The sequence below is a fragment of the Nyctereutes procyonoides genome, unplaced genomic scaffold (assembly GCF_905146905.1).
Source record: "Nyctereutes procyonoides isolate TBG_1078 unplaced genomic scaffold, NYPRO_anot_genome, whole genome shotgun sequence".
Taxonomy (NCBI): domain Eukaryota; kingdom Metazoa; phylum Chordata; class Mammalia; order Carnivora; family Canidae; genus Nyctereutes; species Nyctereutes procyonoides.
In genome coordinates, this window is record NW_026575123.1 from 1,745,765 (window position 1) to 1,767,686 (window position 21,922).

General features: G+C 36.3%; 1 pseudogene; it reads right to left on the reverse strand.

Moving 5' to 3' along the window:
- Window positions 1-1,839: 1,839 nt before the first annotated feature.
- Window positions 1,840-19,226, reverse strand: LOC129517105 (NKG2-F type II integral membrane protein-like; annotated as a pseudogene).
- Between the last annotated feature and the right edge of the window lie 2,696 nt (window positions 19,227-21,922).

The window sequence follows — 21,922 nt, forward strand, 5'->3', positions numbered from 1 at the left end:
CTTGAGAAGAATGTGTATTCAGTTGCATTTGGATCTAAAGTTCTGTAAATATCTGTGAAATCCGTCTGGTCCAGTGTATCGTTAAAAGCTCTTGTTTCTTTGGAGATGTTTGGCACCCTCTGAAACCCCAATTAAACGTAGATTTTTTCTTCCGAGGCTGTCATTTATTTCCTTTAACCTATCCTCATGATCTCTTAATTGTTTTTTTTTTTTTTTCATTTTTCCTCAGCTCCTTCCTTGCCATCAACTTATCTTCTGTGTCACTCACTTATTCTTCTACCTCATTAACCCTCATCATTAGGACCTCCAGTTTGGATTGCATCTCATTTAATTGACTTTTAATTTCAGCCTGATTAGATCAAAATTCTACAGTCATGAAGTCTCTTGAATCCTTTATGGTTTTTTCCAGAGCCACCAGTAGCTTTATAATTGTGCTTCTGAATTGGCTTTATGACATCGAATTGTAATCCAAATTCTGTAACTCTGTGGGAGAGAGTACTATTTCTGATTCTTTCTTTTGTGGTGAGTTCTTTCTAGTCATTTTTCTCAGTGCAGAGTTTCTAAAAACAAGTTATACTAGAAAAAGGAAGGAAAAATAAAGAGGAATAAAAAGGGAAAACAAACAACAGAAGTTAAAAACAAAAGAAAACAAGAAAAAAACAAGGAGGGGTATCCTCTGATTCTATATACTGTAAGTCCCTCTACTTCCCCTGGAGTTTTCCAGCGCTGCTTGGTCAAGAACCTGCTCTTCCCCTGTCCTTCCAGCTGGTCTTCTGGGGGAGGGGTCTGCTGTACTGATTCTCAGGTGTGTGCACCTGGCGGAGCTGCCCCACGCCCTTCCAGGTGCACAGCTCAGTGGGAGCTGTTTATCCTGTGAGGCTCCTGCTCACTGGCAGCCTGCTCTGTCTCAGGCACAAAGTGACACAGGGAGGAACAACAGAGGCAGCGGCCAGCCTTCCAGCCCTGGAATCAGCTCCCGCAGTAACTACTGCAGCTCTCAGTCCGCAGAGGCCTGGATGATCCGGGGGCCGGGCTGCCGACCTGCACAGCTCGGGGTCACCCGGCGAAGGAGCGCCCTCCCTATCCTGTGTCCTCCTGGCCTCTGCCTGTCCCAAGGGGAGCACCAGATCCTGGGCTGTGTCCCTCAGGGCCCTGGGCTCCTGGGTCTGCGCTGCGGGAATCCCGTTCCCGGGGCCGTGCAGCCCCCTCCCCACGGAGCCGCCACCCAATCCGCCATCGGAACTGCTCCCGGGTCCTGCCGCCCTGGGCTCCAGCCCTTTAGGGAGCTTGGCCTGCGGTGTGCGGCATGCTCTCCCCTGGGCGCACCCCCTGTTAGTGCCCCTGGGACCCTGGGGGCTCCACTGCCCCTCCTGGGCCCTGCCCGAGCTCCCCGGGAGCGCCTTTCCCTCTGGGAAGGTTGGCAAAGTTCCTGCTTCTCCGGGCCTGGGCTTTCCTGTCCTGGAGGCTCTCGTCCGCGGCCTTAGCCCGGCTCCTCGCGCCTCCGCCTCCCCCCACCCCTTGGATGCTTTTTTATTTATTTATTTTTCCGTCTTCCTACCTTGATATAAGCGGAACTCTTCTCACTGTAGCATTCCAGCTGTTGTCTCTTTAAGTCTCAGGCCGAATTCGTAGGTTTCAGGATGATTTGAAAGTCATCTAGGTAAGTTGGTGGGGACAGGTGATTTGGGGACCCTGCTCTTCTGCCATCTTGCTCCTCCCTCCCCAACTGAAAAAAATCCGTGTGGAGTCATTTATTTCCAACCCACATTGCTCAAGGGTCAAGTAGAAGCCCCTGAAACTGTAGACTTTTAAAACACAAGTTAGTGACATGCCACAGATCTAACATACTCGAAGGCGATGATATGAAGAAAGACCTGGAGTTTCGCTGAATTTAATCTGGGGGACAGGGGGACCAAGACTTGGACTCCAATCAGACTCGGACTTGGACCCCAAGGCTTTGTCCTCTCCAGTTTTTATTAAGAGAGCTAACAGGTTGGCTATAGGAATTATTAACTTTTGGAAGCAGAGAAAAACACGTTTACTTCAAAAGGTAAAAGAGTAGGCTATGGACTCCAGGAGGGGGGAGCAGAGGAGCTGTATCTGGAGAACAATGTGGTAAAGAGTTAGTGTGCAGACTCATGACCTCCCATTCCCCAGTGTGGCCAGCACTGTGAGATTCAGTTCTCGGATAGGCTCTACAGCCTGTTCCCCACAGTGACATTAGTTCACTACAGTGACATATGAACACCAAAGAAATAGGGGATGCTTGGGTGGCTCAGTACACTTGAGTATCTTTTATAGTCTCTACCTCCTTTTCTCTTGTCTCTAGTTGTTCTTTCAATTCAGATACTTTCTTCCTAATTCTTTTTAATCTGTTCTTTATCATTCCATCGATTATTCATTTAAATGCTTTTTTTTTTCATTTCTAGAATTCCTCTTTTTTACTTTTTCGAATTTCTCTGGGTTTTTTCCCACCACCCAACCCTCAGACACTAACTTCTTATTAGGTGTCTGTATCCCTTATACTTTGATTCATTCTAAATATTAGAATTTTATAATCCATATTCAAGAATTCCATCATTTGGATTTTTTGTATTCTTTTTCTTTTCTTCTTCTTACTTTTTTTTTTTTTTTTTTTTTTTTTGGCTTGGTTTTCAATTTTGATCTTAGTTTCCAAATCCTATATGGCCTGGGTTGAGAACAACTGTAGAAGTTCTTCTTCAGCAACACAATCGCTAAAGTCTAGGAAATAATTTTGCTTGTGATAAATGGTACATGTAGGGAATTTTTTTGTTTGTTTTCTATGAAGAAGATAATGGAAATAGTTATGTGGATGAAACTCTGGAGCTTTATTTTTTATGTACTAATATATATCTGGAAATTTAAAAATGAGAAAGATTTTTTTAAAAACTTTTTTTCATAGTCTGGAAAATACTACATCTATTTCAAGGGAAGGCAGCCTAAATTTAATCTGCCAAAGGAATACTACCTTAAGTTAGTTAGCAAATACTATGGTGAAGAATTGGAAAAGTAAGAATTGGGATAGAATTCTTAGTTATGTCATCATATAGATAATATTCCTTTTATATAATTGTTAATTCCAAAATTACATCCTTGTGGATTTATAATTTATTTTGTCCTTGTGCATTCTGTGCTGCCTTCTCTGTGATTATCTGAGTGTTTTTTAGAACTCCATTTCAATTAGTTTATTGGCTTCTAGGCTATCCATGTTTACATTACAGTTTTAGGGGTTGTTCGGACATTACACTACACACTCTTAACTTTTCACAAGTCCAAGTGGAATTAATTGTGCAGCTTAAGAAATCTTGTACAGAGCAGGTTTATTGATCACCTCTTCTTTCCATTATGGTGTAAAGTTGTCATATATATCACATCTTACATACATGGTAATCACTGGAAGAAACTTGCAAACTTTGCTTTCAATGGTCAAGCACAATGCAGAGAAATTAGCAGAAGATTCTCTTCCATATGTACCTCAATATTTATAACTTTACATGTCCTCATGCCTTCCCAAAGACCCAGTTTCCAAATGAAACTATTACATGTGAACCTGGGAAATTTCCTTCCTTTAGCACTTCTTGCACTGCAGGCCTGCTGGTGATGGATGATCTGAGTAGCTGTTTGAAAATATCTTAATTTACACTCATTCTGGAAGACCATTAATGATATGGAATTCTGGGTTGGCAGGGTTTTTTACTTGAGATGAATCTTCTATTATCTCCTAAATTTTGTTATATGTAATGAGTGTGTAGGCATAGAAAGTGTTGTTATTCTCCTATTGCTTTCAATATCTGTTTATCGGCTTCAGAAATATGTCTACAATGTGCCCACTTGTGATTTAGTTTTTATTTTTATTTTTTTATTAAGATTTTGCTTGGTTTCCTGAATTTAACTTGGTGTTTTTTTTTTTTTTTAACAAATTTGAAGTCACTTCAGCCATTAATTCTTCAAATACTCTGTGCTCATCATTTCCCTCTCCTTGTAAGATACTAATTATGCATATCATAACTTTTGGTATTATCATGTTGATCTTTCTTGTAAAAATTATTTTTGAATACCTTCAGATCGCATCATTATTTTTCTTCAATCCAGAGCATTTGAGGGGGCAAAAGCTAGATGTTTACATGTTGCCCTAGGAGGGAGCACAAAGAAACACTGGCTGTAATCAAGGGCAGAGCAACATTTTTAAAATGCTACAATCTTATTTTATCTATCACTTACACTCCTTAATGACCAGAAAATAAAATTTTCAGATTAATAAATTTAGTACCCAAGATTGGACAAACAACTTTGTCCTTTTCACATTTTCTTTGGAACTGAGGGCCTGCATAGAATATACTTTCTACTCGTCTGCAAAAAAGTAAAAGGGTCCTAACTTCCTCTGGATTTAGTACTGAAATGAGTACTGTTTATCTGGGATTGAGAACAAACCCATTCTATTCAATACCTAATACAGATTCTCAGAAAGTTAGACACAGAGAAAAGTATCATATTGATCTTTGTATCCTGCCTTCTCTGTGATTTTTCCCCTTTCTTCTTTCTTTTTCTTTCTTTTTTTGTTTCTTTCCTTTTTATTAGTTTCAGAGACAGACTTTAGTGATTCATCAGGTGCATATAACATCCAGTGCTCATGATATCACCTGCCCTCCTTAATAACCATCACCTAATTACCCCATCCAACAACCTTTCTCTACAGGAGCCCTCAATTTGTTCTGCATTATTTAGCATCTGTTATGGTTTACCTCTCTCTCAATTTTCATCTTATTTAATTTTTTCTTCTCATTTCTTACTTTCATCTGTTTTGTGTCTTAGATTCCACACATGAGTGAAATCATACGGTATTTGTCTTTCTCTGAGTGACTTATTTCCCTTAGCGTAACACCCAGTCCTATCCACATCATTGCACATGGCAAGATTCATTCTTATTAATGGCTGAGTGATATTCCAATTTATATAGACCACATCTTCTTTATCCATTCATCTGTTGATGGACATCAAGGGTTTTTCCATATTTTGGCTATTTTGGGTCAATGTTTGCTGCTCTAAACATTGGGGTGCACTTGCCCCTTCGAATCACAATGTTAGTATCCTTTGAATAAATATCATGTAGTGCATTTGCTTGGTCATAGAGTAACTTTATTTGTAACTTTTTGTGGAACCTCCATACTGTTTTCCAGAATGACTGTACCAGTTTGCATTCCCACAAACAATGTAAGAGAGTCAGGCACAACAATGCTGTCCACTCTCAGCACTTCCCCAAAAGAAGCCAAAGTAATGTTGAACAAGTAAATCAAAGCAGGATGAATCACACTTCTGGACTTCATGCTGTATTATAAAGCTATCATCATCAAGACAGTGTGGTCTTTTTTTTCTTAAGATTGATTTAATTGAAAGAGAGAAGGGGGAGGAGAAGAGGGCAAGGGAGAGTGAGTCTTCCACAGACTCCACCCTGAGCCCAGAGCCTGACGCCAGGCTAGATCTCATGACCCTGAAGCCATCAACTGAGTCAAAAAGAGTCACCTAACTGACAGCAAGTTCCAGAAATATATCTGTGACACTCTATTTGAGCTTCACACTTGATTACCTCCATGAAAACATTTTTCCATATTTATATGCCTCCAGTGGTTTTGGTGGATCATCTAACTTAAGCTCACTCTACCAAAGATTTTCCATGGCTTCTTATGGGTACATGTAAGACATTAGGCACCTTCTTCAGAAGTATGTAGATATGTCAAAAAACAGGGAAAAAATTGGGAGGTGTTCTACATCACAATATTATTTTAAAGTAACTTCCCTCTTACTTTTCTTGCTTCTCAATGGTAAGAAATACATAGATGTGGGTGGGATACACAACACTGGTTGAGAAAGGGCATTTCAGTGTCTTCTTTCCCCAGGACCCAGTAGGTTCCCCAAAACTAGGATCCACACTGGCTATCTTGCCAAACCTTGACAATTCCTGTCAAAAGTTCTTTATTTCCAGAAGAGACAACATGTATAGAGGTCCAGAGTGAAACATTGGGTGGAGACTAGAGTTCTTGACCAATAAAGAAAGAACAGAAATTGCAACTTGATTGCAAATATGGAAATACATGTCCAAAAAAACTTACCCTTGTATAGTGTCCATACAGGAGATGTACTGAATTTTTAAAACTCTGTTTTAAAATGAAAAAAATATTCAATATATTTGATGGGATTCGTTAAGTCATATTATAGTTCTGATGCCCAGTGAAAGTAATATATCATAAAAAATCGAGATTCAGATGGATGAGGGGAAGAAGATAGTATCAGAGCCTGAGTTTTCTTGGAAATCAGTTTTTGTTGAATATTTGGAAAAGCAAAATAGGAAAATATTATCACATATACCAAGAATATCATGTGGTGATATTTTCAGGATAATTAGACATTTTATTACTGATCCTCAGATCAGCCATGTGGGGTGTCTACAATTATAGTCATCATGTCACAGGAGATGGAAATGAAGCATCAAGCTCTTAAGTCAAAATGCCTGATCTAGAGAATACTTGTGTGCCAAGAAGTACTGCCCAAATAATCTTCAAGTAACTCTGTGAATAAAATCTGTATCTATCATATTTTCCAGGACAGGAAATTGAGCTACAACAGTTATATAAACTGACTCACAGGCCTAAAGTGCTCATTTAGAAGTAACATTGAAGAGGCATGGTTTCACTGCCAAAATCCTTAAACTTTACCCCCCTACTTGCTTATTCCCATTTGTAAATTGATCAGTGACCTTCTGCAAGCATCTATATGATGATGTTCACCATTCTATGAAACTACAACATATTTGGCACTGAGGAGACAAAAACTAGATGAGAAGTGAAGAAAGTACTAAATTGTCCATCTATTTCCCAATATTTTTCTTTTACAAACCACCTTCTCTATCTCATGAAATATAATGAGAAACATATTCCTAAGGCCATTATGATAGATTAGGTTACTGTTCAATAAAACTATATTATTACCTGGCCACTTTGAAAGGACTGCATCTTGCAGAAAATCCATGTTGAGTTCAGCTATGTGACTTATTTTTACAATATAATGTGAGTGGAATTGTGATTGATATGGGTTCAGAGTACAGGCGATAAGAATCACATTTCTCTAGCCACTAATTTCTGCTATATAATGTCATATACCAGCTAGCCTGCTTTTCCAAGAATCAAATAAATAAAAAAATGTCTGAGTTTAATGTGTACTCTTGTGCCACTCCCATGCATGCCAAGCCTCTATCACTAAAGCCAGTCAAAGAACAAACTGGTAAATTAGAAATAAATGCTTATTTTCCAATGTCAGTGCAATTTGGCTTGTTTGTAGCCTAACTTTGGTAACTTGGTTATAGCTACCATTTACAATTATATGAATTTGATTTTGAATATTCATATAATTTATCTTTTGAAGTATATAGAATCAGTATGGAATATGAAGAATGTCTATATTCAAAGAAATAGTTGTATATGCAATATGAATTTGTTTTGCAAATAATTATCCTGTTTAATTTCTCTCCACTGCTGCTTATAACTGTACTAGGATAAAAATATCTGAACCATTATCAAATTACTAAAGTTTGTCATGAAATGTGGCTATACCAAAATCTTCATACTTTTACTCGTTTATTCACGTTAACATTTTTTTTCACATCAAATATTTTCTAGCATGAGTAGAGAGTGACAGAAGTGAGTTCCTAGAGACTTTAATAAAACCAGACATCTTCCAAAATATCTGAAATCCAGGTAAGGAAAACAACACACAAGAGGAAATATCAAAGGACATGGGTTATTTTTGATTGAAGAAAACCTAATCTCTATCATAAAATGAATCTAGTTTGGGTTGTTCTTTACTGAAAGTGATTCTGAAGATAATGTTGGTTCCATGATCTGAGGAAGTGGGGCAGGTGTGAAAGGCTCTTATATAGCCACCCTGTGCTGGCTGCATGATAACCCTGAGTGCCTGTTAACAACTGAGTACTCCCAGCCCCACATCAATCCCTTATTGCCCTTACTGTTCTCAGATAATGGAGCTAGGTGCTATAAACTTCTCTCCTTTGTCAACTCACATGAGATTGAGTTATGTTGCTAAAGGCAATTGAGAGACAGTGCAGCAGAAAGGGCTCTTCTTTCTGGTTTCCTGGTGTTTTCAGGGCCTTTTGCCAGTATGGCTTGGTAGCCAGCTGCATGCATACAGTCCTGTGAAATCTTCCTGCCTTCTGCTCTGTGCCTTCTAACACTCTTGCAGAGATTCATCCTTCTTGCCAATCACAGCCTGAGATTTATTCTCATCTAGTTCAGCCTGTGGACTGTGCAGCTGCTCTGTCCCAAGCCAATCTTGTGAGCGTACCTGCCTTGCACCTGTGTGTAGGCACATTGTCTTCAATGACATCTAAATCCCATCTTCAGAGAGTTGACCTGGCTTCCCAGTGATCTCTCTTTTGGGTCGTCCTCCTCAACCCTAAGAAATTCTTTATGATGTTCTTTATTTTAGCTGCCTTTCCTCTCAGCAGGCTTTCCCTTATAAATGGATAATAATTGTTTATCTAGCATCCCCTGGTTTCTGTCTCCTGACTAGTTTTTATTCTGACTGATAACATTACCACTCTATGTGTTCAACCTTTATCTGCAGCCCCTGTGAGGGTTATGACAAATCAATTAATTTGGAAATATAAGTGGATTGATCATCTTATTGAAGACTTTACAATAATACTCCTTGTCAAAATAATTTGTAATTTATGTATATGTTATATATATATATATATACATATATATAATTTAAATAGCTAAAGGTAAGAAATGCATATGTACCTTGAGTATATTTTGTTTACAATAATATAAATAAACATTGAAAAATAATTCTGCAACATCATAAAGAAACCTCAAGCATACTTTGGACTTTGGGCGATTATGATGAATCCACAGTGATTGGTAACAAGTGAACCATTCTAGTGAGTGATGCTGATAATGAGAGAGGCCATGTATGTGTGTATACAGTGACAATATAGGATAGCTGTGTACTTTCATCTTAATTTTGTTGTGAATCTTGTTCTAAAAATGATTTTGGAGAAAATGTTTGTACAGCTATTGAAGAAATGAGAATTATGCTCTATACAGATGGGGAGATAGCATTACACTAAAATAGGTAGCTAAGTTCTAGATTTTATACATGGGGAGACAGTGTTATACTAAAATAGGTAGCTAAATTATCTGATGTTTACAAACATATGTTTTTTGATCTAAGCAAGATTCAAAATAACCTTTGCTTGAGTCAAAGTTGAAATATGGACAATTCTTGTTGCTCTCTGAAGAAACTGGCAATCTGAAAGCGAGAGATTATATCTCATTACTCTAAAAATATATAATACAATATTTTGAACAATAAACAATTTAATTAGAGTAATATATGCCTAAATCAGAATATTCCCCATGTAATTTTCCAATGGAAACACTTCAACAATTGGGTTTATATAATTGTTCACATTTGTACTTATTTGTAAGATTAATCCTTATCAGGCATAAAATACAAAAGTTGTCAAGACACTTACGCTTTAGAGAAGAAAGTGGAGACCTTTGTGTACACAGGTGAATTAATACTGATTCTTTGGTAGTCTATAATCCATGAAGAACGAATGAGGTGACTGAACAAAGACTATGAGAAAACAGTTTTTTTAGAAGTTAAATAAAAGTTCTTATACTCATTTGAATTTTATACCAAAATATAAAGTTAATTCTTTATAGAATCTTTCAGATTATAATATAATGTTATACACTGGACACATTATAAAAATATCTTAGTTGGACTCAGTGAAGAAGACTAAGAAAAGTAACAATTTCAGGGTTCTGATAATTGATCAAAAGTCAATAATAATTTGTGAAATATCTATCTTTGAAAAACTCCTAGAGACTCAAGTAAGAAGAAGCACATCTGTAATCTTGTTACTTCGCACTGCTCTCATGTCTCCCTACCTGCTCATCCTAGCTCAGTGATCCAGATGCATGTAGTTGTATAATTTGGAGCAACTGCAAAAAGCAATAGTGCTGGTGCCATTGGAGAGAATTGATTAGCACTGGGGAAAGGAGAGAAAAATAGCTCATTGGTTTTTCAGCTCAAAGTGCTGATTTTGCTTGTTAACGAATGAGGAAAACTCGTATATTTACTAGTCAGAGGCTTTGGTCTTGGGTTAAGCACTGCAATCCCCATAAATATAATGGGGAGATATGTAAGAGTATAATGGAGGAGTTGACATGAGATCTCTATACACTATTGGTCGATGGGAAAAAATATGGACACAGGAGAGGAGATCAAGATGAAGCCAGGATACAGTAAAAGCAAAAGCATCCTTAAGACCTGATTTTAAAGCTGTGAGCACTCCTCTCCCACATTCACACACACACACACACACACACACACACACACACACACCCCACATCACATCACATGGCATTGCAGAAGTAGAAATCCAACTGACTTGCATTGTTTGAACAGAGTTAAAAAAAAAAAACTGTGGATGATGTCGAAGCTACAAAATCACAAGGGCAATCCCTAGGAATGAGATAAAAACTTAAAAAAAAGGAATTTGGAAACACTGAAGAAAAATATCAGTTGGGCTGACACCTGGGTGGCTCTGTTGGTTCAACTTTTGCCTTAGGCTCAGGTCATGATCAAAGGGTCCTGGGATGAAGCTCTATGTTGTGCTCTGTGCTTGGCAGGTAGTCTGCTTCTCCTTCTACCTCTGCCATGCTGCTTCCTGTTTTCTCTGTCTCTCAAATAATAAATAAAATATTTAAAAATATATATCAGCAAGCCCACTTCAGGAAAAAAAATTATGCTGTAAAGTTTATGTAACCTCCAGAAATAATACATCTAAAAAATGAAATAAAAAGAATAATTGCTATAGTTTCAAAAATATCTAAAAGTTTTTAAAACCATGCAATGAACCTAGAAGATGTATTCTAAATTAGGGGAAAACATAGGTCAGCATAAACCTCTACTGGGTTATTATGTTACATTTATTAGAAAAAAATGTTTTAAACTCATATTTAACAATATATGTATATTACAAAGAAAACTTAGTTCAGATAATTAAATGAACATAAGATGGCCGCAACATAGCAAGTAGAGTATATCGAGAAATAAAATATATGAATAAACCACAGAGAGATTTTGCATTTATAAATGCATACCTAAATGAAATTCATTAATAAACTCTATGGAAAATTTGAGATGCAATAGAAAAAAACTGATGAATCTGAAGAAGTAGTAAAAAAATTATTCACTCATAGAACGAGAGAAAAAGGAGAGCAAAATTAGCAGATCTCAGAAATCATTCAAATAGGAAAACTAGCATAGGTCTAAATACAGTCTGAGAAGGAGAAGAGAAGCAGGAGTTAAAAACATAAATCACAAACAGAAGCACCATCGAAAGTTACAGTGAATGAACAAATTCTTAAATGTATTCTAAAAATATTTTTTAACTTTAGAGGCTCAAGAAAGTAAAAATAAAAAGAACACATAGAAATACACAAAAACAATGAAATGACTCTAGAACACATGCAAATACAGACAAAGTAATACTCCTGAGGGAACAGGATAGATTATGAGGTGACTCAAGTCAGTGTGAAAATCATGGAATGAGTTATAGATCTTCCACCTCCAGCAGCCTTAGACCATATACCTATCACAGAATCCATATCTGCACAAGACACTAGTTCACATTGGACGGCAATGACAAGAGCAAGATGAAGGAATAGGATGGCCTAGGCCCTAAATCGCCAATGGAAAAAATAACTGAAAAGTGTATCTGAACATAAAGTGTATTCACTCTAATCATTTTTACTGAGGACGCCAAGACCATTCAATAGGAAAGGGACTGTATCTTTCACAAACAGGATTGGGAAACAGACTATCCACATGCAAAAAATGACTGGACACTAGTACTTACACCATATATTCAAACTAACTCAAAATGGACCAAAGACTTAAACATATCATGTAAAACTTTAAAATTCCATAAATGGAACATGGGGGAAATGTAGCCAACATTGTGTGTAGCAATGATTTCTTGCATAAGCCAGCAAAAGCACAGACCACAAAGGAAAAGTCCATTGTAGGCAAACGGGCTACTCCGAACTAAACATTTCTGTGCATGAAAGGGCATGATCAACAGAATGAAAAGACAGAAAAGGTGGGAAAAAACAATTGCAAAATTACATCTCAAAAAGGAATTCATATCCAGAATATATGAAGAATCATGTAAGTCGATAAAAATACCAAAAAACAATCAACCCAATTACAAAATGGGGAAAGCCATTGACTCACCATTAGACCCAATCATATATGGAATGCAGCTTTCAACAAACATGCAGTCATTCCATGGATAAAATATATAGTCTTACAACAAATGCTGTGGAAACAATCCAGTGACAAGTAATATTAATTAATTATATATATATATATATATATATATATATTATATTTTACATTGTTAACAAAATGCTAAAAATTTAACATCCAAAGTGTAAATGATAAACTTACAAAACATGTATTAGAAAAAAACACCTATCCTACAATTGAGCAGAGATTTCATAGAAAGAACCACAGAAGCATGATCCATGAAAGAACAATTTGATGAAGTGTAGGCCGTCAAGATAATTTCTGCTCTTTGAAGAGAAGAGACTTGAGAGGAAATATTTACGGATATACATCTCATAAAAGACTTGCTGCCAGGATACATGCAGAATTCTCAAAGCAAAATAAGAAAAAGGAAAAATATAAACAAAATATGTCAAGATGCTGTACCAAAATCATATATGGAGGGCAAATGAGTACAGGGAAAGATGCTCAACACTATTAGAATCTGGAACATTCAAATTAAATTCCCTACAAATCAGTGCTTTCTTCAGCAGCACATATTACTTAAACCCTTACAAATCAGACTTCCTGTACCAGAAAGATAGGATGTGGTTTTCCTTATATCTCCCCCAAATTAGCTATAACCCCTGGGCATTATGTGTAAAATGTTACAGGAAGATTCAGGCAGGTGATGAGAAAGCTGACATCACCAGGTACTATAGAAATGAGAAATGAAATGCCTGTGAGTGCCCTGGAATTCCTCTCTACCTCATATATCCCAGACTGGTGCCAGAGAGGCTGGCAACCCACAGACACCCACGGTACAGACAAAAGCCCCCAAAATGTTTTCTTTCCTCTCCAGTCAAAATAACAGGAAAAAGGCATGCTAGGAAAACAGAAAAATTTAGACACTAAGTGTATTATTATTCCAATCAAAAACCATTGACTATCCAACAAAAATGTCAAACTCAGGAATGTCAGGGGAAATCGAGACATTCTCCGATAAAAGAAAACTAAGAAATGTGTCACCATCACACCTACTCTCAAAGAATTGCTAAAGGGATTTATCTAAACAGAAATTAAATGATAAAAGAAGGAAACTTGGATCATCAAGAAAAGGAACAAAAGAAAGAACAAAGCTATAATTAGGTCTAATGGACATTCCTTCACTGCTTGTGTTTTCTAAAATGTTTGATATTTGGTGTAAAATTATCAGTTGAAGCAAAATTATAACATTCAATGATTCTCACAATGTATGTACAGGAATATTTAAGACATATAAAAGGGACACATTAAAGGAACATGAAGGTAAGGCTCTACATCTTAATGAAAGTGCTATGGGTTGTGTTAGACTGTGTAGACTGTGACATATGCATATATATTTACCTATATAAAGATATCTGATATCTGTACTATTTATGTGAAGAAAAACAGAACATATATAAACATATACATAACTTTATATGTATAAAGATTTTATGAAGAAAAGATCTATTTTGCTATAAATTATAACCCATCAATTAGGTCATGATGTAGAATATTATGACCTTCATTTTTATCTCACAGCATCATAAATACTTATCTCACAGTATCAAAAAATAAATAAATAAATACTTACTCATGGTATCAAAAAATAAATAAATACTTATCTCACAGTATCAAAAAATAAATTCCAGTTTGATCATAAAACCTAATTAAAAGTTAAAAAATAAAGAGAGAAATGAAAAGATAACTACAGGAAGGTAATACAGGAAATTATATTCATGAATTTTAGTGAACCTCTGAAACAGACCCAAAATAATCACCAACACACAAATGGGATTAATTGGACCATGACAAAATTCAAATTCTGATCATTAAAAGACTCCAGTCGGGGAATAAAATGCAAGCCACAGCCATTTCCAACTAGTAAACTAAAAAGCACTCATATCTAAAATCTGACAAGAATGAAACTAGACCACTCTTTTGCACCGTACACAAAGGTAAACTCAAAATGGCTGAAAGATCTTAATGTGAGACAAGATTCCATCAAAATCCTAGAGGAGAACACAGGCAACACCCTTTTTGAACTCGGCCACAGTAACTTCTTGCAAGATTCATCCATGAAGGCGAGAGAAACAAAAGCAAAAATGAACTATTGGGACTTCATCAAGATAAGAAGCTTTTGCACAGCCAAAGATACAGTCAACAAAACTCAGAGACAACCTACAGAATGGGAGAAGATATTTGCAAATGACGTATCAGATAAAGGGATAGTATCCAAAATCTATAAAGAACTTACTAAACTCAACACCAAAGAAACAAACAATCCAATCATGAAATGGGCAAAAGACCTGAACAGAAATCTCACAGAGGAAGACATAGACATGGCCAACATGCACATGAGAAAATGCTCCACATCACTGGCCATCAGGGAAATACAAATTAAAACCACAATGAGATACCACCACACACCAGTGAGAATGGGGAAAATTAACAAAGCAGGAAACCACAAATGTTGGAGAGGATGTGGAGAAAGGGGAACCCTCCTGCACTGTTGGTGGAATGTGAACTGGTGCAGCCACTCTGGAAAACTGTGTGGAGGTTCCTCAAAGAGTTAAAAATAGACCTGCCCTACGACCCAGCAATTGCACTGCTGGGGATTTACCCCAAAGATACAGATGCAGGAAGACGCCAGGACGCCAGCACCCCGATGTTTCTAGCAGCAATGTCCACAATAACCAAACTGTGGAAGGAGCCTTGGTGTCCATGGAAAGATGAATGGATAAAGCAGATGTGGTTTATGTATACAATGGAATATTCCTCAGCCATTAGAAACGACAAATACCCATCATTGCTTCAACATGGATGGAAGTGGAGGGTATTATTTTTTTTAAATGTTTTTTTAATTTTTATTTATTTATGATAGTCACACACACACAGAGGCAGAGACATAGGCAGAGGGAGAAACAGGCTCCATGCACCGGGAGCCCGATGTGGGATTCGATCCCGGGTCTCCAGGATCGCGCCCTGGGCCAAAGGCAGGCGCCAAACCGCTGCGCCACCCAGGGATCCCAAGTGGAGGGTTTTATGCTGAGTGAAATAAGTCAATCGGAGAAGGACAAACATTATATGGTGTCATTCATTTGGGGTTATAAAAAATAGTGAAAGGGAATAAGGGGAAAGGAGAAAAAATGAGTGGGAAGTATCAGAGAGGGAGACAGAACATGAGAGACTCCTAACTCTGGGAAACGAACTAGGAGTGGTGGAAGGAGAGGTGGGCAGAGGGTGGGGATGACTGGGTGAAGGGCACTGAGGTGGGCACTTGACGGGATGAGCACTGGGTGTTATGCTAATGTTGGCAAATTGAACACCAATAAAAAATAAATTTATAAAAAAATAAATAAAATAAAATAAAATAAAATATGACAAAGGCTTGTGATGTGTGGATGTCTCACTTGGGTAAATGGTCGGCCTTAGGCTCAGGTCATGATGGCAGGGTCCTGGGAGGGAGCTCTGCCTGGAGCTCTCAGACTCCCTGCTCAGCCAGGAGCCTGCACTAATCATTCCTGCTGTTGCTGCTCCCCCTGTTTGTGTTCATGCTGTGGTTTTCTGGCAAATAAATAAATAAAATCTTTAAAAAAATATAAGGCAAGGACTTCTAAGACGTGAAAGAAGACACTATCTTGGAGAAATGAGCAAGAGAAACACTTGAGCACTTATTCTCACAAGAGAATATCCCAATGGCTCACAACCTAGAAAAATGGTACAGCTGTAGAACCATCAGAACTTATTGTAGTAATTTTTCTCAGACTACTGAGTTTATCCTCAAGGGACTATTTGTATAATGTGTGTTTACACAAAAACTAGATAAATATAGGGATAATATAATATATTGAAAAATACACATATCCAAGGTTGTGCCATTTCATGCTAATGTTAGACGAAAATGTATTGTAATCATTTATAAACACAATTACAATGTTATATTAATACATTATTGTTTTATTATGACAAATGCATATTTACATTTCATAAATATACCATATACTATGTAGCTATGTTTAATAAATTATTATCAATATGATTTGTGGAAAAGGACGTAGAAAAAGCTTTCCGTAAGTAATGATTTGTAATTCCCACATACTAAAAAGGAACTAAATTTCTGAGAATAGATTTTGAAAGGTCCTATTCAAAAAACACAGTTGAAAATTCACAAAATATAGACAGATGCTATATATAGATGGATTACAAATATCATATGAGAGCGAAAGGAGACAGACATAAAAATTCATACTCCATGATTCCATTGATATAAATTCAAAAATAAACAAAGGTGTTCCACATTATTAAAATTGGCAGGGGTAATGGAGGCTCTAAACTTCTCTTTCTTGCTCTGATTTATAATTATGTGATTCCCACTAATTTGTGAACAAGTTGCACAATCATATTTTAAATTTCTTGATGTGTTGTAAAATTAAATAGTAAAGTAATTTCAGGCAAAAGAGCTTTTGGGAAAACATGATTTTCTATGAAAATCACAAATTGGAAATTAGTAAGTGTACATTAAAGGCATAAAAATGTAAATAAAATATCATAGACTCAAACTGTGGAATAGTAACAGATTTTAAAATAAACTAAAAATATGTACAAAAATATGGATGAATTCTACAAATATAATATCAACTGATAAGCTTTTATTAAATCTAAAAACATTGAAGTCTTACCATTTCCTTTTTATCATCTATGTTCAGCAGGGTAGAGTTCTTAGAAGTACAGGATGTCAAACTCTCGTTCCATGGTTTTCTTTTAGTGCTAATGTAATAGCAATTGTTGGAATATGTAAACCATCCTTTTGGACAATGGCCACAGTAATGTCCTGGAGAAAGATTATGACATATTATCCAAAAAGTTTTGAATATTAAAACATGCAAAGGTACAACCTGCATGTGTATACACAGATGTATATAACACATCCATGCACCCTTATAAGCTTGTAAAAATAAAATGAAACACACACGTATATACTCTCAAAGGAGTTGGGCTTTCATCTCCGAATGTATTTGCCCATATAAAGTAAACCCACAAAAATGTCCATCTCTAATGTCCCTTGAGTCACTGAATATAACCACTTTTTTGGAATTGTTTAATGACTCATCTTTTATTGTATTATAAAAGGAGTAAATTTGAGGCCATTGGAAACAGTGGGTATGGTGATTATTTTATTATTTTATTTTAATGTTTATTTATTTATTTATTTATTTATTTATTTATTTGAGAAAGAGAGTGAGAGCATAAACAAGAGGCACAGAGGGAGAGTTATAGAGAATCTCAAGCAGACTCTGCTCTCAGCCTGGAGCCCACATGGGGCTCAAACTCAGGACCCTGGGATTTTGATTTGAATCAAAACCAAGAGTTGGACACTTAAAAGAGCCATCCAGGAACCGCAGGTATGATCATTATAAATGAGTATTTCCTCCTATTATAGCATAAGAAATAATATTGTTCTATACTCTTGATTTCTGAAAATTTATTATGTGATTTTCTACTTAATTTACTTCAAAAGAATCTTTGCCTAGCTTAAGATGGAGATAAAATACAAATTCTACTAGTATATGAGGTTTGAAAGTGATAGTGTACCTTTCTGGGTCGTTATTTCCAGGGAAGTGTTATTCCGCACTGGTCCTTCAGCAGCTAGAAATATTAAAGCAATGCTCATATAAACTTAATATTAAACTAAATAAATCATAATGATTTGAGTTTCTTAGTTTAAATTTGGTGTATTGTTTAAAATTAGAAAATCTGGAATAAAATTGATTTACCAGTAAAAGATTAATAAAATGATGAACACTTAGGGGAAAATGATTAACACATGGGGGAAAATAATCCAAAAGCTTTAAGAGCCAAACATCACCATTTCTTAGAGTATTTGATTTAACCAATCTCAATTTATTTATATTTCTCAATAAGGTCTCTCCTATAACTTGCATTTGAGTTATGAAGTCTGAATATATGTCTGATAATCTCTACAGTGATTCCCTTATTTCTACTTTTGACAAATTCGAATTCAGAATAACCATTCCACACGTAGGGTATATACGCATTAAAATGAGCTAATACAATTCCATAAAGTTCTGTAATATTTTAAGACACTGGTGATCATCAAAGAGAAAAAATCCCTTGTGGTCATTCAAATACTCACAGAGAATACCAGCTATTGTAATCACAGTGGACATCAAGACAAGGCAGATGATTCCCAGGATTCCAGCAATTAGCTTCCCTGGACATGATGCTAAATAGTAGGAAGAGAATTGAAAACACTGACAAAAGATGGATGTGAATAATCATTTAGGAAATTTACGTACAAGAGAGCCAATGATGCACAAGGAGTCACATATAAATGCATGGCCCCCAAACCTGCATCTACTCTTGTAATCTTCTCTCAGAATATACCGTTGCATTTGCAGTAAATATATTACCCCATGAGACGTGGTAAAGACCATGAATTACAACACTTGAACAAGGCTCATCCTCAGATTTCAACTACAATATTATATTCCTGCTCCAAACTCTGATCCTCACAAAAGAAAAATATGGGAGATCATTTCGTACTCATACCCTCCACTCCAGCACCCAAAGAACACATCCTAGAAAATTATACTGTGTGTAGTGAATGTTTTACCTTTGCAGTGGTAGTTCTTGCCATCCCCTTGAAGATCCTGAGAAGCATTTTGAAGATTTAATTCTCCATAGGTTATTTCCTGCTCAGTTACTGAAGTGGAACACTTAGTGCCCTTAGCTTTCATTTGCTGTCTTTTTGAGTCCTTAGCATGATTGAGCTCTGCATAGGTACCTCCTTGGTTATGCATGTCTGCAGCTGCAAAGTGGCAGGCACCGTGCTGAGCGGAACTGTACTGAAGGACTTGATGAAGAGTGTATGTAATGACAAGACTGCTAGGACAGTGACACTGGGTGGAGTGTGGGGTGAGTGATTTCATTTGCAGTTGAGCAATGCAAAATCTGGTACTAAATTCCTTAGAGCTTTAAAGAAGTGTTTCACGATAGAATAAGTGGTTTCTACAATGTTATTCTATGTTTGACACAATAGTATTGGTTGGAGTAATGTAAAGTGAAAATTAGTGAAGAAAGGAATTCAGGAATAATATTGTCCTTCTTAAGACAAGGTCAGAATCCACAGAAACATGTCAACATTATTAGAATAACTGGGTTAATGTTAGAAAGAAAATGCTGCACCAGTATTTCTGACAATTTTTAAATACATTATTGGTTAAAAAATTGAGTGCCCTAAATTAGGAAGTACTAGTTTTGGCATATAAGGAATTTCCTGCAGGAAATGACTTTTAGTTGAGGACTTAGATTTCTTTCCTAAAAGGTAACGTTGTACCATCATGTGACCATTTATTTTGAGTAACTGTGGAATTCTGAGAAATCATTAAATTTTAAAAGAAATATTTTATATGTTGAAGAATATTATGACACAATAAATTTATCCCAAATCTGAACAATACTGAAACAAAAGCCAAACAATATTTTTTAAAAGTATTTAACACCAGAAATTGACAGCTGATTTAATGGCAAACACCTGAAACCATAAAATGATAAATAAAATTGTAGATCATTTAGGATAGAACACTGTTGGTACAAACTTCCAGAATGATCTCTGAACGTCAAAAACATAGGGTAGTTTAGTTGTATAAGAAATTCTAATAAATGAAGTTAATGTCATTTCATAATTCAGTCCATGCGTTCTGCAGTCAGTGAAATTTGGAATTACTCATGACTCTCAAATTTACAGAGTATGACTTTTAAAAAGTCCCTTCCTGTTTATACTAATCTAAATGGGAATTAAAATATGCAAAATATAATGCATATAAAACACTACTCCATCTGGATTTTCTAAGCTCTTAATACTATATTATTTATTTTAATACTAATACTAATTAGTATTACTAACAATATTCACATTACCGTTACTGACTCATATCCTTTGGACATGTAACATAATTCATTAGATAAGAATGTCTTTCAGTATTAAATATCTTTTTTTGCCAATTTTGATCAATTTTTTAAAAAGTCTTTTGATTGTTTCATACTTAAGTTTAAGTTAAGTTAGCATTTTCAGAAGATCCTTCATCTTGCTTTTCATGAAAAATCAAACTTTTTTTTTTTAAGGTTCATGTTTGTTTGGTTTTTTTTAAGATTTATTTATTTATTCATGATAGAGAGACAGAGAGAGGCAGAGGGAGAAGCAGGCTCCATGCCGGGAGCCCGACGCCGGACTCCATCCCGGGACTCCAGGATCGCGCCCTGGGCCAAAGGCAGGCACTAAACATCTGAGCCACCCAGGGATCCCCAAACTTCTTTTATATATCAAAGCAAATGTATGCGGAATTAAGTTTTACTTTTGCAATTTGATGATTCACTTTCTTCAAGATTTTATTTATTCATGAGAGACAGAGAGGCAGAGACATGGGCAGAGGCATCTCCCTGTGGGGAGGCTGATGTAGGACTTATTCCCAGGACTCTGGAATCTCACCCTGAGCTGAAGACAGACACTCAACCATTGAGCCACCCCCGTGTCCCTGATGGATTCATCTTAAGAATCTATTTTTCTTAAGTATTTGTTTAAATTCTAGTTGGTTAACACATAGTATAATATTGGTTTCAGGAGTAGAATTTAGTGATTCATCCTTTACATATAACGCTCAGTGCTCAGCAATACAAATGTCTTTCTTAATACTCATCGTGCATTTAGCCCACCCCTGTCCACCTCCCCTCCATCAACCTCCAGTTTGTTCTCTATAGTGAAGAACATCTCATGGTTTCCTTAGTTCTCTTTTTTTTTCTCTTCACCTATGTTCATCTGTTTTAAGAATCTATTTTAAATATGAGCTAAATATCAAATAATATATGTAATTCTATCTAGATTGATGACAAATCCAAAATTAACTGTTCCTTGTCATGATGCTTATGGGATTTCACTTGAAATTCTATTGATTTGCAAACATAATTATGCATGTGTAAATGCACCTAATTACTTCTCCACAGGCAAAAATTTGAATATTTTAAGAAATTCTCCAACGTATTTCCTATTCATTCCTGTCTGTTACCCTGAAGTTTTGGAATAAAAATGCCAATGTTCTCTGCCATTTGATTATGTATTAGTTGTACCTCAGTTGCATCCCATCCAGCATTTGTATCTCCTACTAAATGAGATGGTTAGGAAGAGAGACAGGGCAGTGCAGACACATACCTTCTGTTGGCCAGAGGGTAAGGCATCTTCCAGTAGGAGACCAGGTTACTCTTAAAAACAGACACTCTCTGTAGTCTTTACAGACTGCAGGCCCTGTGAGAGCTCAGAGTGACCCAATAGTGGAAAAAAGTAGATTTCTCATCACTGTGTCACTTAAAATTGGAACAGGAAATTCTTACACTTGGGCTATTTTGAAGACACTTTATCTCATCACACACCTCCAGAATGTACACACTTTCAGTTTGTAGTGTGTCATTTATTTTGTCCATTGGCAAGTATCTCTGAGAAGTT